This window comes from Acanthopagrus latus, chromosome 4 (assembly GCF_904848185.1).
Source record: "Acanthopagrus latus isolate v.2019 chromosome 4, fAcaLat1.1, whole genome shotgun sequence".
Lineage (NCBI taxonomy): Eukaryota > Metazoa > Chordata > Actinopteri > Spariformes > Sparidae > Acanthopagrus > Acanthopagrus latus.
This window is the reverse complement of record NC_051042.1, coordinates 1,393,137-1,408,474: the sequence shown is the minus strand read 5'-3', so window position 1 is coordinate 1,408,474 and position 15,338 is coordinate 1,393,137.

Sequence of the window (15,338 nt, the reverse complement as noted above, 5' to 3'; positions counted from 1 at the left end):
GTGTCAGAAGATGCAGTAGATGAGGTGTCTCCTTCAGCTCTGACGACTCTCAATGTGCCCTTCTCTGGTAGCTCCTGGATGTCCACAAGAAGACAAAGATCACCATCAAAGTCTGGATCCTCATAATGCAGGCTAAAGTCCCCATCCAGTCTCGGCTTCAACCTGTCTTGCATTATTTCTTTCAGCTCCTCCACTGACTTTGGTCGCTCAAGTAGAGCAAGTTTGCACTGTGATATTCAGCAGGTTCCCCAAGACTTTCTGCTGCAACTACAACTGGGGCACTATCATTGTCTGCCAACACAACACATTCACCAAAGTCTGAATCACCACCATGTTTCCTACTCTTGTGTGCATTAAACGCTGAGTAGCTATTTGTTCTGTAATTACAGTTCTTGAATGGGCATGCTACCATCTCATGACTTCATAAATGACTTCTCAAATAACCAAAAAGAATTTCCTCAGAAAAGGGCTGCTTGAAGTTACACAAAGGACATGTAAAAAAACCACATGCTCCTTCAGTTGCATCTACTCTACATGAATCATTATGAGACCTTGACAGATGAGCTTTCATCGCTTCGAATGATGGAAAAGTACAAATGCAACTGTCATAGAGACATGGCAGGGCGGACACTCTTGAATGTTGGCTATGCAGTACAGTATAGTGCCAAAATAATTGTCCCCGGGTATTTGAAGTTGCAGAACACAACTTGCACATCCACTCCATTAGGCCAACTTCACCCTGCAATTTAAATGTTTTCAATTAAAGTCTAAACCATTTCAGCCTCGTTTTGCACTTTGCACAAGTTAAAATGTGTGTAAAATTTCAAATGGGGGGGAAAATGATTATGCCAACCAGTTGACAACACATCAGTAATTTGATTAAGTCTATTCTTCTGCAGCAAAAACTCTAAACATTGTGAATAATTCAGGGTGAAAAATTTTAGTTTTTTTTTTAATAATTCAAATTACACAATTTACATAACTCACCTATTGGCACCTGTCTGATGGCACTCGTTGTAGTCAGATATCTGTACACAAAATGAGCACAAATATGATTTATTAATGTTCAAAAACATTTTTAAAATAATACATAATGATAAATACAATAGGACCATATGAGTTTCGGTTTTCCCACGCACTGCTGTCATGCTATGCGGAGATGAATGAACGTAACCATATTGTGTTGGTCGAGCCAAAAGCCGAAAAGTCTATTCGTGGCAGGACGCCAAGAATAAATGAATCGGTGTTTCCCATTAATTAACGCTGTGACCTGCCACAGTCTCTCTCCAAGAAAAAAAAAAAAAATAAACAGCGTTTTCCCTCATCTCGGCCGGTCTGCCCCTCCACCTGCCGTGTCGAGACACATTTACACACGCACATAACGTTACACACACAGACACGGGCGCATGGACAGGTCGCGCTTGGCCGCTAATAAACGATAAATGCGCTATATCGCGCTACTTGTACAGTGTTCAGATTACGTCCCCCGACCATTGACCAGAACAAAACCTTAAACTCGCTTAAGCTTTTGTAAACCACAGACCTCATTTGAGGTATTTTACCAAATTCCCATTCAAAAAACGTATCGACTTTTAGACGAGGGAGTGCTAAAAATGCTAACGGACTGCTAGTCTCGCTGCCCAGACCCTTCTCCAGAGAAGAAGGACTGCTAACAACAAATATTCACTGTGCACATTGTACAAATGCATTCCCAGTTCCAAATGTATACTATTTATTGAGATTCAATTCAAAACAAAACCGTTGACGTTACTTACCAAAACAGGGCTGCTTCAAATCTGCAAGTCCACATCAAGGAAAATTCAAGATGGCTGACTCATCTTACCTGAGGGAGGGATAAGACCCACCCACCAGAACGTTGTGATGTAGATAACGTTATGACGCTACTGTATGGTTCCTAAACTTTTTGAGCGTTCCACACAAATTAGAAAATATTGAGCCCTGTTCAATTAAAGTGACATAAATCTTAACAGAGCTCAACACTTTATAGTTTAGTCAACTGCATAACGACATTTGACTGTTACGACCTCATTAGTTATGAGCTAGTACAACTGTTTGGGATTACAGCGTGCCTATTACACAAATCGTTTCTTATCTGATGCAGAACATGTCAGATCAGAGATCCTCCTGCGCCTTATGTTAAAGTTAAACTAATGAGGCCGAGGTCATTTTGGGGATCTTGATTTTTTTCTAGATATAACAAAATTTTATGACTGGAAACCCTTCTCCCAGGCTATTTCAGCCTTATGTTCTCTTTAAGTTGTACTTACTACAAATACGATTTTATTAAATCTGTTTTTAAAATCCTCCTCCTTGAACCGGCACCTTATCGTGGTGGAGGAGTTTGAGCACCTGAATGATCCTAGGAGCTATGTTGTCCGGGGCTTAATGCCCCTGGTAGGGTCTCCCAAGGCAAACAGGTTCTAGGTGACAGGCCAGACTAAGATCGGTTCAATAGCCCCTAATGACAGACAATCAACCAAGGACGCTTACGTCGCCCGGATTGGCATTACCGGGGCCCCACCCTGGAGCCAGGCCTGGGGTTGGGGCTCGCAGGCAAGCGCCTGGTGGCCGGGTCTTTGCCCACGGGACCCGGCCGGGCGCAGCCCGAAGGAGTGACGTGGGCCCACCCTCCAGTGAGCTCACCACTCGCAGGAGGGTTCAGAAGGGGCGGGTGCGATGTGATTTGGGTGGCGGTCGTGGGCAGGGGCCCCGGCGACCCAATCCCTGGACGGTGACTCTGGCCATGGGGACATGGAATGTCACCTCACTGGGGGGGAAAGAGCCTGAGCTGGTGCGAGAGGTTGAGCGGTACCGGCTAGAGATAGTCAGGCTCTCCTCTATGCACAGTCTGGGCTCTGGAACCAAACTCCTTGAGAGAGGCTGGACTCTCTTCTTCTCTGGAGTTGCCCGCGGTGAGAGGCGGCGAGCTGGTGTGGGCTTGCTTATAGCTCCTCAGCTCAGCCGCCATGTGTTAGAGTTTACCCCAGTGAACGAGAGGGTCGTTTCCCTGCGCCTTCGGGTCGGGAATAGGTCTCTCACTGTTGTTTCGGCTTATGGGCCAAACAGCAGCGTAGAGTACCCAGCCTTCTTGGAGTCCCTGGGAGGGGTACTGGAGAGTGGTCCAACCGGGGACTTCGCCTTTCTTCTGGGGGACTTCAACGCTCACGTGGGCAGTGACAGTGTTACCTGGAGGGGTGTGATTGGGAGGAACGGCCTTCCCGATCTGAACCAGAGTGGTGTTTTGTTATTGGACTTCTGTGCTAGTCACAGTTTGTCCATAACGAACACCATGTTCAAGCATAAGGGTGTCCATATGTGCACATGGCACCAGGACACCCTAGGCCGGAGGTCAAGGATCGACTTTGTGGGTGTGTCATCTGGCCTCCGGCCGTATGTCTTGGACACTCGGGTGAAGAGAGGGGCTGAGCTGTCAACTGATCACCACCTGGTGGTGAGTCGGATCCGTTGGCAGGGGAGGAAGCTGGACAGACTCGGCAGACCCAAACGTATTGTGAGGGTCTGCTGGGAACGTCTGGCAGAACCCTTTGTCAAAGAGGTCTTTAACTCCCACCTCCGGGAGAGCTTGGACCTGATCCCGAGGGAGGCTGGGGACATTGAGTCCGAATGGACCATGTTCTCCACTTCTGTTGTTGACGCGGCTGTCCGGAGCTGTGGCCATAAGGTCTCCGGTGCCTGTCGTGGCGGCAATCCCCGAACCCGGTGGTGGACTCCGGAAGTAAGGGATGCTGTCAAGCTGAAGAAGGATTCCTACCGAGCCTGGTTGGCCCGGGGGACTCCTGAGGCAGCTGACAGGTACCGGCAGGCCAGGCGGGCAGCAGCACGGGCAGTCGTGGAAGCAAAAACTCGGTTCTGGGAAAAGTTCGGAGAGGCCATGGAGGAGGACTATCGGTCAGCCTCGAGGAAATTCTGGCAAACCATCTGGCACCTCAGGAGGGGGAAGCAGTCCTCCACCAACACTGTTTACGGTGGAGGTGGGGAGCTGTTGACCTCGACTGGGGACATTGTCGGGCGGTGGAAGGAATACTTCGAGGATCTCCTCAATCCCACTGACATGTCTTCCATAGAGGAAGCAGAGGCTGGGGACTCAGAGGTGGATTCATTCATCACCCGGGCCAAAGTCACTGAGGTAGTTGGGAAGCTCCTCTGTGTCAAAGCACCGGGGGTGGATGAGATCCGCCCTGAGTACCTCAAGTCTCTGGATGTTGTAGGCCTGTCTTGGTTGACACGTCTCTGCGACATTGCATGGCAGTCGGGGACAGTGCCTCGGGACTGGCAGACTGGGGTGGTGGTCCCCCTATTTAAGAAGGGGGACCGGAGGGTGTGTTCCAACTATCGAGGGATCACACTCCTCAGCCTCCCTGGGAAAGTCTATTCCAGGGTACTGGAGAGGAGAATTCAGCCGATAGTCGAACCTCGGATCCAGGAGGAACAATGCGGTTTTCGTCCGGGCCACGGAACACTGGACCAGCTCCATACCCTCCGCAGGGTGCTCGAGGGTTCATGGGAGTTTGCCCAGCCAGTCCACATGTGTTTTGTGGACTTGGAGAAAGCATTCGACCGTGTCCCTCGTGGCATTCTGTGGGAGGTGCTCCGGGAGTACGGGGTCAGGGGCCCTCTGTTAAGGGTCGTACGGTCCCTGTACGAGCGGAGCAGGAGCTTGGTTCGCATTGCCGGCAGTAAGTCAGACCTGTTCCCGGTGCATGTTGGACTCCAGCAGGGCTGCCCTTTGTCACTGGTTCTGTTCATTATTTTTATGGACAGAATTTCTAGGCGCAGCCACGGGCCGGAGGGGATCTGGTTCGGGAGCCACAGGATTTCATCTCTGCTTTTCGCGGATGATGTGGTCTTGTTGGCTCCTTCGAGCCGGGACCTCCAGCATGTCCTGGGGCGGTTTGTATCCGAGTGTGAAGCGGCTGGGATGAGAATCAGCACCTCCAAATCCGAGGCAATGGTTCTCGACCGGAAAAGGTGGCTTGTCCCCTCCGGGTTGGGGGAGAGCTACTGCCTCAGGTGGAGGAGTTTAAGTATCTTGGGGTCTTGTTCACGAGTGAGGGAAGGATGGAGCGTGAGACTGACAGGCAGATCGGTGCGGCGGCTGCAGTAATGCGGTCATTATACCGGTCTGTCGTGGTGAAGAGAGAGCTGAGTCGAAAGGCGAAGCTCTCGATTTACCGGTCAATCTACTTTCCTACCCTCACCTATGGTCATGAACTTTGGGTCATGACCGAAAGAATAAGATCCCGGATACAAGCGGCTGAAATGAGTTTCCTCCGCAGGGTGGCAGGGCGCTCCCTTAGAGATAGGATAGGGTGAGGAACTCTGTCACCCGGGAGGAGCTCGGAGTAGAGCTGCTGCTCCTCCACATCGAGAGGAGCCAGTTGAGGTGGCTCGGGCATCTGTTTTGGATGCCCCCGGGACGCCTTCCTCAGGAGGTGTTCCTGACATGTCCCGCTGGGAGGAAACCCCGGGGAAGACCCAGGACACGCTGGAGCGACTATGTCGCCCAGCTGGCCTGGGAACACCTTGGGATCCTCCCAGAAGAGCTGGAGGAAGTGTCGGGGGTGAGGGAAGTCTGGGTGTCCCTGCTCAGACAGCTGTCCCCGCGACCCGGTTCTGGATAAGCAGAAGAAGATGGATGGATAGATGGATGTTTTTAAAATCAACCTTTGTTATGAGCTTCAGTCCTGTGATTGTCATAATTCCTAATAAATCATTTTCATCTTGAACATCAGCTGGATTTTTCCAGCATGATATGCCCTGATTTTTATACAAAGTTCTTCTTTAAAAAGTCTTGCAACCTTTTGACCAAGACATATTTTCAGTAATCTGCTTTAATAAAAATATGTTTCAGTTATTTGCCCTTCTTTCACCACAGTCCTCCACCAGTGAAAGCTTAATCTTCTGTATATTTAGAAGTCTTTTCTGGGGTCAAGAAGTATTTCAGCTATTGTCCAAGCAAATTCACTTGAAAATAAGGAATTGGTAGTTACTATTCACACTCTTGGGTGGCTGTAGCTCAGTGAGGGCCCCTGTGGCGCTTTAAAAAATAATGCTTGTAAAATGTTTTTTGAGAAATGACTCAAAATAACAAATTCAAATGTCCTAATGTCTTAATTGTGGAATAATTAGCAAATGCAGTGAAGTTCAAGTATTTTGAAAATGCCATTCAATTCAAAGCTTTTTTTAAACCTCAAAAGTTACTGAGTCGTCTTTCATTTTCAGCCATGCCAAGATGTGTGAATGTTAAAACATTTCAAAAGAACAGTTCTCACTGTGAAAACAATTGCACACTGAGGTGAAATATCTCTGCTGATTTGCATTGAAAGTAAAGGCGCAGTATATCCATGTTTTTTCAGGGCACATATGCTGCAGTTTCTGCTCAGTTAACTATGTGAACTTTAGTGACACTCTGCTGGAATTCTCCCTGAACAAACATGCAGAAACAAAGCCACATAAGTGCTTCTGTTGTGAGCCAACAATCGACCGGGAAGATTTCTATTTTTCTTCTTTCTTCTCAAAATGACAGCAGCATCCAGTCACCTGTGAATCCAACAGTCCATTTACACATAGAGTGCCTGATTTCATGCTGCCCTGGCCTTGCAGTATGCAGGCATGTTTAGATGCTCTCAGGGGTTAGATGATGTGTTGTTTCATGACCCACAAGGGTTTGAAAATGACAGTGCATTTCTGCTTTAAAAAGATACATGGATGACCTTTGACATATCCCAGTGTCTGATTTTTTTCCCATTCCACTGTATAATGCTGGAACTCTTATTATGACACCCTCTTGCAAAAGCTGCTCAAAGACATGTTCTGGCAGCAATAAGCATATTTATTTTTGTGGAGGTGCAACCATAAGTTTTCAGTTCTTTTTCTTTCTTGGTGAAACTTCTGCTTCAAACTTGTTCTCTGTAAACTATAAAGCTTCCTGTCTCACACTGGTCTTGCATAGCCCTGGCACAGCCTGCCAACAACAAGTGAGCCACAGTAACATGACTTAACATAACATAACACAACTTTGAGCCATCACATTCCATGAGTCGACACGATCATAAAACCAACATAGAATGAGGTATTGCATCAGCAACTTGTTATGGGGTAAATTTTGAAAGCCGCATTTACAACCTTGGCTACACGTTAGTGTGGCTTGCTGTGTAACATTCAGTGTGTATTTAAAATCAATGCCAGTGGCTCCTGACACAGCCAAAGCAAGCAGAGCCAAAGTCAAGAAGTGTAGACCATCCAGTGTAGTGAGGTCACATCAGTTAAATGATAACTCAGGCTTCTTACACCTAGAGTCTTATATTTATGGTTGCTGTCATCATTTCTATTTGTAATATTTTGCTAGTCAAAGTAACTACAACATCACTAACAAAGCCTGATGGGTAATAAGGAATTCAGGATCATACAGGTGGTAAACAAGACTGTCACCTTAACCAGATTATCTAAACTACCTTATAACTAGGTAAAGGTTTAAACTCCTCACCGCACAGGTAAAGTGCACTAGATAAATGATAGATACAATGGGTCCAAGTTGAACCAAGTCAAAACAAAACACATGATGGATGATAATGTTACTGTTCCCCTTCATCGTCTACTTTTTGTGTCTTTTTATCTGTATGATTATTAGAAGAAAAAAAAATGTCCTACCATTGGACTTCTTTTGAACAATGCCACCGTGTTACCTGTAAATTTCCCAGAAATTAAACAGTCTGGTCAGTGGCTGTACACTTCCAAGTTTTATGCTATAGTCACCCTTCTACCGTCACCCCTTGAAGGGCCGCTCCAGTGTAGTAGTATAAAGAGCAAAACAAAGTCAGAGGTGGTTGGGGTTGTAGGGTGGATGTACCTGACTATCAAGAGTGATTTGTTTTTAAGTTAATGTATGTTACATGTAAGTCAATGCACAAATGATGTATTTTAGGTTACTTGACATGTTATGTCACTTACATAACTCATGTCACTGTAAGTTATTAGACTGAATGTAGTTATTTTATTTTCAATGTTTTTTGAAGTGGGGTCATATAAAGTACATATCTATAGTCGATCTGTTCCCTACTGTAATCACCAATCAGCACAACCTCAGTTTGGAGAAGTAGAGAGCTGCTCCAGCCCAGACACTCAGCTTGTACTGCAGTGAACGGGGTCCAGAGAAAACGAGAAATAAACCACCTAAAACAAGGCTCACCTAAAACAAATCTATATCAGTTCAAGTGTACGTTGTATAGATTAAATTCACACCGCTTTACATCGCCGTCAGACCTGCCTTTCTTTTGGCACTACATTTTCTCAACCATAGAACCTCTGTATCCCTACGCAGTTGCGCTAATGCGTAGGGATACCGAGGTTCTAAGGTCTGTGTCTGAAATTGTTAAGTTTCTTTTTGATTGAAAGTAAACAGAGTTGTGTGCATAAACCTCTCACCTAGCAAAAAAACACAAACTATCCCTTTAACCCAACCAAAGAAATTGCTCAAATTTAAACACATTGATTATCCAGTCCCAAGAAGACCTTAGTGCCAGTGCATAAAAATGAGCTGTTAGAGAAGTGTATATGACAAAATGATATATTACAAAAGGTCAGAAAGAAACCAGAGGGTTTGTGAAATAATCTTAAGGGTCACGACCCACAGTCGCTACTTCTGATTCAGAGTATCGATCATCTTGTGAAACCTCTATATGTGCTTTTGATGGCAATCTCTGTGAAAGAAAGCTCTGCTGTCCTGTTGCTTATTTCCTCCCAGGATAAAACTGACCCAATTTCACAATGTAATAATACCTCAATTACTTTACAATGGAGAGCTAAGGCGTCAGAGCTACCGAGCCATTACTGGTGGAGATGACATCTGAGAATGTCATCCTGCACTCTGCCATTTATTGCACTCTGAAGATGGTGAGCATCTCTCACTTTCTGCTCTCTTTCCTGAGAGTGTAAGATTATACAACTTGCATCTTTCTTCCGTTGAAAACAGACCAGAGTTTCTGAAGTGTGTGCTGACATCCATCATGTTGTGAGTATTCTTCAGTTGTCAGGTTATGAATTAACAGAGGGCATGTATAAATAATGTATCTACTGTACAACACTCACTGAATTCATGATGTATTACTTTGCAGAAATTACAAGCTATAAAATATTCTAACATGATGAAAACACTGAGATTCCTAGTTGTGGAAACAGTGTAGGGTTGTGTCCATGTGCTGTCAGTGGTACCACACTCAGCCTTAGAGATGAAAAACCCTAATCGGACCATAATTAGGCACGGACTTTTAACTGAAGCCATAGGAAGAAGCTTCACCAAATGATGTCCGTAACTGTGTCACTGCATTCATGGCTCTATCTTGCCAAATTACATAACATTAATAATGTGTAATTACAGGGAAAAGATTGAAGTGTCACTGTGCCAAAAGGAGAAATTAAATGCTTCCCAGCAAGAGACAGTGTAATCCTAGGACACGCTGTCAATGAGGGGTGGCTTCATCTGGCTTCACTCACCTGAATTATGGAGCTTTGTTAAGTCGCTCCTGAGATGTGTGGTCGCTCAGCTGTTTGATTTTGTGATTGTTCGCTTGACTGATACCATTGCAGCGGTCGTTGTAGGCTGTCAACAAAATTCACATTAGGCACAGGCATTATTAATGAGCACCACAAGGTTTCCCCAGCCTGCCAGAGAGATGTGTTGATGACACAGTCCAGTAATTTTTAATTAATGCTAACAACACCTTACGGTATTTTACATAAATTGTAAGGTGAAACATATTGTATAAGCTACCCCACATGTTTCATGTTCTTATAAGAACTTGAGCTGAGAGTATGTAAAAGCCTTGATATTTAGCTCTTAGCATTCAGCTCAGAGCACTGCTATGTCTATAGTCTCAGAGCTGATAGCATGGCGCTTCAACACGTTCTCACTCCCAACTTGACAAATGTGGCAGCTTGGTCAGGGGCCTTAATTCATACTATGACCCTCTACGTAAACCTGTTGCATTAGTTTTGCATGGGAAAGACTCTGCAGGTCAAGTTAGTCATAACACATAATCTGCAATATAGAATTCCAAAGCAAAGTTTACAGTTCACAGATTATGACATGTTAGAACTTATGGACTATCTTTAAGGATGTCAATTGGCTGTGGTTTGCATAAGTTAAAGCACAGGAACTACTTGGTTAGGTTTAGCAAAAGATCATATTTAGGGTTAAAGGTACAGTTTGCAGTTTGTGGTGGCATCTAGCAGAACACACTTGGCAGACATGAAGATAATATTAATTCATACGTAGTTTGTATGAGAAAAATCACAGGACCGTGAATCTTTGTCAAAGAAATGAAAACTCCCTGATGCTGAACCAGATCAGGACAAGGAATGTAGCATTAGCTAAATTTATTGAGATTTATTGCTTGTCTTTTGCAGTAAGACAACACAAGGAGCGATAACTAACTACGATATTTAGGGCTGGCAGCATGCCAAAGACAGTCAAAGTAACGATTCCCTATTCAGAAAATGAGTTTCTTGTCTGTGAGGGCCACTGGAGCTTCTGGAGCTTCTCCAGTGTCTTTAGGAAGGGAGGGATGAGCGAGGGAGTGTCACAACCTACAACCTCACTCATGTATGTGCAGCAGTGCACACTGCAAAATGAGCTGCAGCAGTTCCAAGAAAAAAAGTCAGGAAATCAGCACAGTACGTCATCAGTCTTTTTCAAGTCATCCAGGTAAGGATATTCACGGATTTCCTCTGGCTGCTCCAGCCTCTTTCTGCTAAGGTGAATTGAAACTATAGGTGTGAATGTTTGGACAGACTTGAGCCCGATGTGACCCTGAGAAGGTGAGCCAATGCACTGTAGGTAATTAACACAAGTGACTGACTGGTGAGCACATGGTAAACTGTCTGATGGGTTTATTAGTGAAACAAACCTGCTGACTACTACCTGTAACTTTAGACATCTGTGTTCCCTGTAAACCTCTGCAGCTCAAACCAAAGGTCTGTCTGCAGTCCTGTACACAAGCACAAATGTCCCTATATAATTTTCTTAAAGCCTAACTACTTGCAGTTGGTAAAGGCTGTGACCTCGTTGTTATCATTAAGGGGCAGAAAATGGTTCACAAGCTGGTGTAGTACTTGCAAGGGCAGCATTATGAATACAAGACAAAGGTCATGATGGAAGTGTAACATTTCTAATGTATGAGCCACACCAAAAAGCCTTTAAGTTAGCACACTTTTCTAAACAAGCTTTACATGGATGGAGTCGTGGAAGAATATAGATTTGTCTGTGTGTTTTAGCTGCAGACGCAGCTCTCTGTATGGTATTTATAGATACACAAGTTGGCTGTTTTCTGGTCATCTATCTCTCATTTTGTGTTTTTGACAATGCTATCAAAGATATAATTCAAAGCCCCGATATGGCAAAAGTACACCTGCTCCCTGAGAAAGAGCAGCACAACAGCATCCTCGGAGAGATGCTCCGCCACAGAGAAAGCTCCTGAGAGGACCAACACTGATAAATCTCACACATTTCCTCTGTGATGTGAGAGAGACCTAAAGAGGAAGGCACTTCATCACTGGGAAAGGCTCTCTCCGATCTGCCTTCAGCACTTCTCGCCTTAATACGGAAGAGGAAATGGCACTAATAATGTTTTCGGGCATGTTTGGTTTTGGGGAAATGGTTTCATATATCAGTTTCATGTGAGACGGAGGAAGGGGCTAGTGATGTGGATGCCTGCTTACAGCAGAAAGTGCTACATTGAAGAATTTCACTTTTTTCAATAGGGTCTTTGTATTATGCTTGTTGGCCTATTTTATTGCACACTGCAATATGAAATTTCGCAAGTCTGCTTTGTTTGCTTTTTTATGTCTTTTATTTGCGACAATATCATAAAACATTTCAACAAAATGGGATTTTGAGAGTATTGTCAATATTTGCCCTGACATGTCGGCTCCAAAGTAGCTAGCTTTCAAGCGCCATGTGCCCCACACAGATTTGGTGAATGCTCGTGTTAACTTTATAGCACTGTTTATTTTTCAAGCCAAATGGCACTCCAGTAAGCTTCTCCAGTATTCATAAAAATTCATTGAATGTATGCGGTGTGATCTTGCTCATTATGTGACTTTGCTGTGGTGCAGAAACTCCGGGAGGAGAAGTCTTTGTCAGGAGTTTTGTTTCTCATTACCCAGAGGGCTTCAGCACTCCATATTTCTTCTGCAGCAAGTCCCCAGGTTATACCAGTGTTATCTCTTTATTGCCTTCCCCTCCCTCCCAACTAAAAGACACAGTTGGCATTGATTAAGGTGCGCTAAGAACCTGCTTATGTGTTTAAATTATCTGTGCCTGATGCTCAGGGCAAGCGTTTGCAGCGGTGCCCTGGGACAGCATTATTCCTGTGATGGAAATTCTTTGAGGATCACAGCTTTGCATCCTATTTGGTTGCATAGCCGTGAGAGATGCCACGGGGCTCGAAGGCCATTATAAATACATTGATTAATTCTTAAGCTCTGATAGATGGGGGGAAAGTTAAGGGAGATGAAGAGCAACAAAAGAACTCATGAAAAACATCACTCACTTTGTTGAGACCTACAATCTTCACGCTCTAATTACGGTACAGTCAGTGATGCATTTTAAAGAGCCCCAAACAATAACAGTGCATAAAAATTCCATAGTTCCATATTAAACAATCTATGTGCGGGGAAGGGGAGGACAACCTCCCTCGTGGGGTGATATATTTCTGTGTCTCTGAATGTTTTGGGCTGGGATGGATTTGTCTGTGTCAGTGTTTTTCTGAGTCCCTCGTGTGAGAGTGTTTGTTGTATAGATTTGAGTAAAGCTCTTGAGTTTTGCTCTGCGCACTCTGAACTTTTGGGTCTATTGATTGTGTAGAAAGTGCAATATTAAACATTACTGTGCCCACACAGCAGCCAACTTTCGAGGCTGCAGAAAGTGTAACGCTTGCGAAATATTTCTGACAGGCCTAAGAAGTGCACACTCGCAACATGGGCATTTCTGTCATAGAGAAGGTTGTGAGCGAAGAGTGACAGTGACTTTTAGGTTTTGAATGCACAGTATTTATCATACAGCAACAGAAGAGAAAGAAGATAATCTGTTTTTTTTTTTTTTTTTTAACTGTTCAAATTCCTAACCCTAAACTATGTTTTCAATGTCTTTGATCAACAATGTTGCTGAAGGAGAGTGGATACTGGACTTACTTACAACATACAGTTGTAACATAGATGCATTGCATGCATCCTCCTGATGCATCACCCCCCAACACTACTTTAAACTGCCCGGCACGTCATTGTCAGTAAAGGGGAAGAAGAGGAAGAATGTGACGAGTACATTGTAGTTTTTTATCATTATATTACTACATAGGCTATATATTTGTTTATATTTGGAAGTGTTGTGTAATACATACAGTTCATTAACTCTCCGTCTAGTGAGAAAAATACAAATTCATAACATCGTTCACAATAAAAACTGTGAAGACAGAGAAATAATATGTAAGATGGCTCAGTGGACCGGTGAACTAATAATGTTTACTGATGACCCTCGGTCATCACAGCCTGTCTCTTCAGGTCACATTTCCAGTATCACTAATTGGAACAAGGAGAAATATGCATAAATGTTGGATTACCACCTGACCGCTCTGTGTAATATGTTATGGTATTAATAATAATTTGGGACTCAACATGTACTGTGCTAACGTCACTACAGCTGCAAGTACAAGGAATATTATATGCCAGGTTTACTGCCTGTGGTCTGTCTGCTGAGAGGAAGAACCTCGTGGAAATGATGTTTAAAACAGATCTTCATTGTATCAACAAACACATTTCATTAAAAAGCAAGTCATTGGTGTTTTCAAAGTGATCTTATGAAGCAGAGGCAGATAACTGGACAGTCGCTGTTGACCATGTCCTCTAACGCTGACTCAGCCTCTCTCTGCTGGATTTCTTGAGTTGTTTACTCTGACTCGAATAAGCATCCTGCTGGAGTATCAGAGTCAGCCAAAACACTGTAAAAAATCTCTTCCTTGATGGTTCTCGGAAGTACACCAGATTTTACTGTCGGGCCACGTGCCAGAAACAACCCCATTTTTGTATCGTCGAGATGCAAAATGATACTGGGAGCCTGCATCCCCTTAATTGACTGACTTCCTTCACAAATTACGGATACAATCATTAGCAACTTAGCAGCTAGCAACACAAATATATGATGAAAAATAGAGAAAAATCATTGAAATTATTTTGTACAGGGACTCAAACTTACTCCATCCAGCCAGTCATGTGCCTTCACTCACATTCACTTTCCCAAATTCAGCTACGCTGAATTAAATCATAATACTGCAAATGCTGGAGCAGATTATACTTTCCTCCCAACCTCCACTGAAATCAACGTTGGGGGAGTGGGAAGAATAGAGGGCGGACTTTTGTCATGTGGCCCCCTGGCAGGTTATTCTGGCCTCGCTCCCCTGCCCTACCTCTTTCTCTTTCTCATCATCTATCCCCCAGATAAGGTATCTTCAGGTATACAAATGTAGCTTGCAATTTATTAGTGTTGAAGGCCCATGTGACAAGTTTGATTGTGAACTCCTTTAATAATAATACATAATTGTCAGATATTTGCCTCTGAATTTCAGAATTTCTAAACATAATTCCATTAAAACTTTGTCAGTCTGCAGAAACCTTGTTGCTCAGTAAAAATTAAAACATGCCAATCACATGCCTCTGCTGCATCGAGTGCCAAACAAGAAACCAGAGCCTGATATTTGTATGAGATGCCATGTTAAACACAGCAAAGCTGAATAATACACATCCATAATATCCTTCTGTTAATTTATTAATTTACATTTTGCATGACATTTAACTAATCTATTCCTTGTGAAAAAAAGCCGGGGTTGCAGTTATTAAAAATTCTTGCCAGAGGTGAAATAGTAGCGGAAATTCATTTACAGGCCCACGGAGCATAGGTCAGGATTTTGCAGTAATTGTCTTGTTGAATTGCACCTCTCCGCACCACCTGAGCCCCGACTCTGAACAAAAAACACCCTCAAAAATGACTTGACATATGTGGCAAGGATCTGCTCAGTTTCCTTGGCACAGCAATAATTTTATGAAACACCTGTAATGGTGCAGACATATTTCTGTTGGATTTTTCTGTGGGCACTGAATACCAACGTGCCGCAGTGACAAAGTCTATTTTTTCATCATCCGTTGCTCTCTAACTGCAAAATAAATAATCACATTTACTTTCCAACTCAGAAGCTGAATTAAAATCATTAAGTGCACTCTAATAATTGGATTAAAAAAAAAAACCCTAG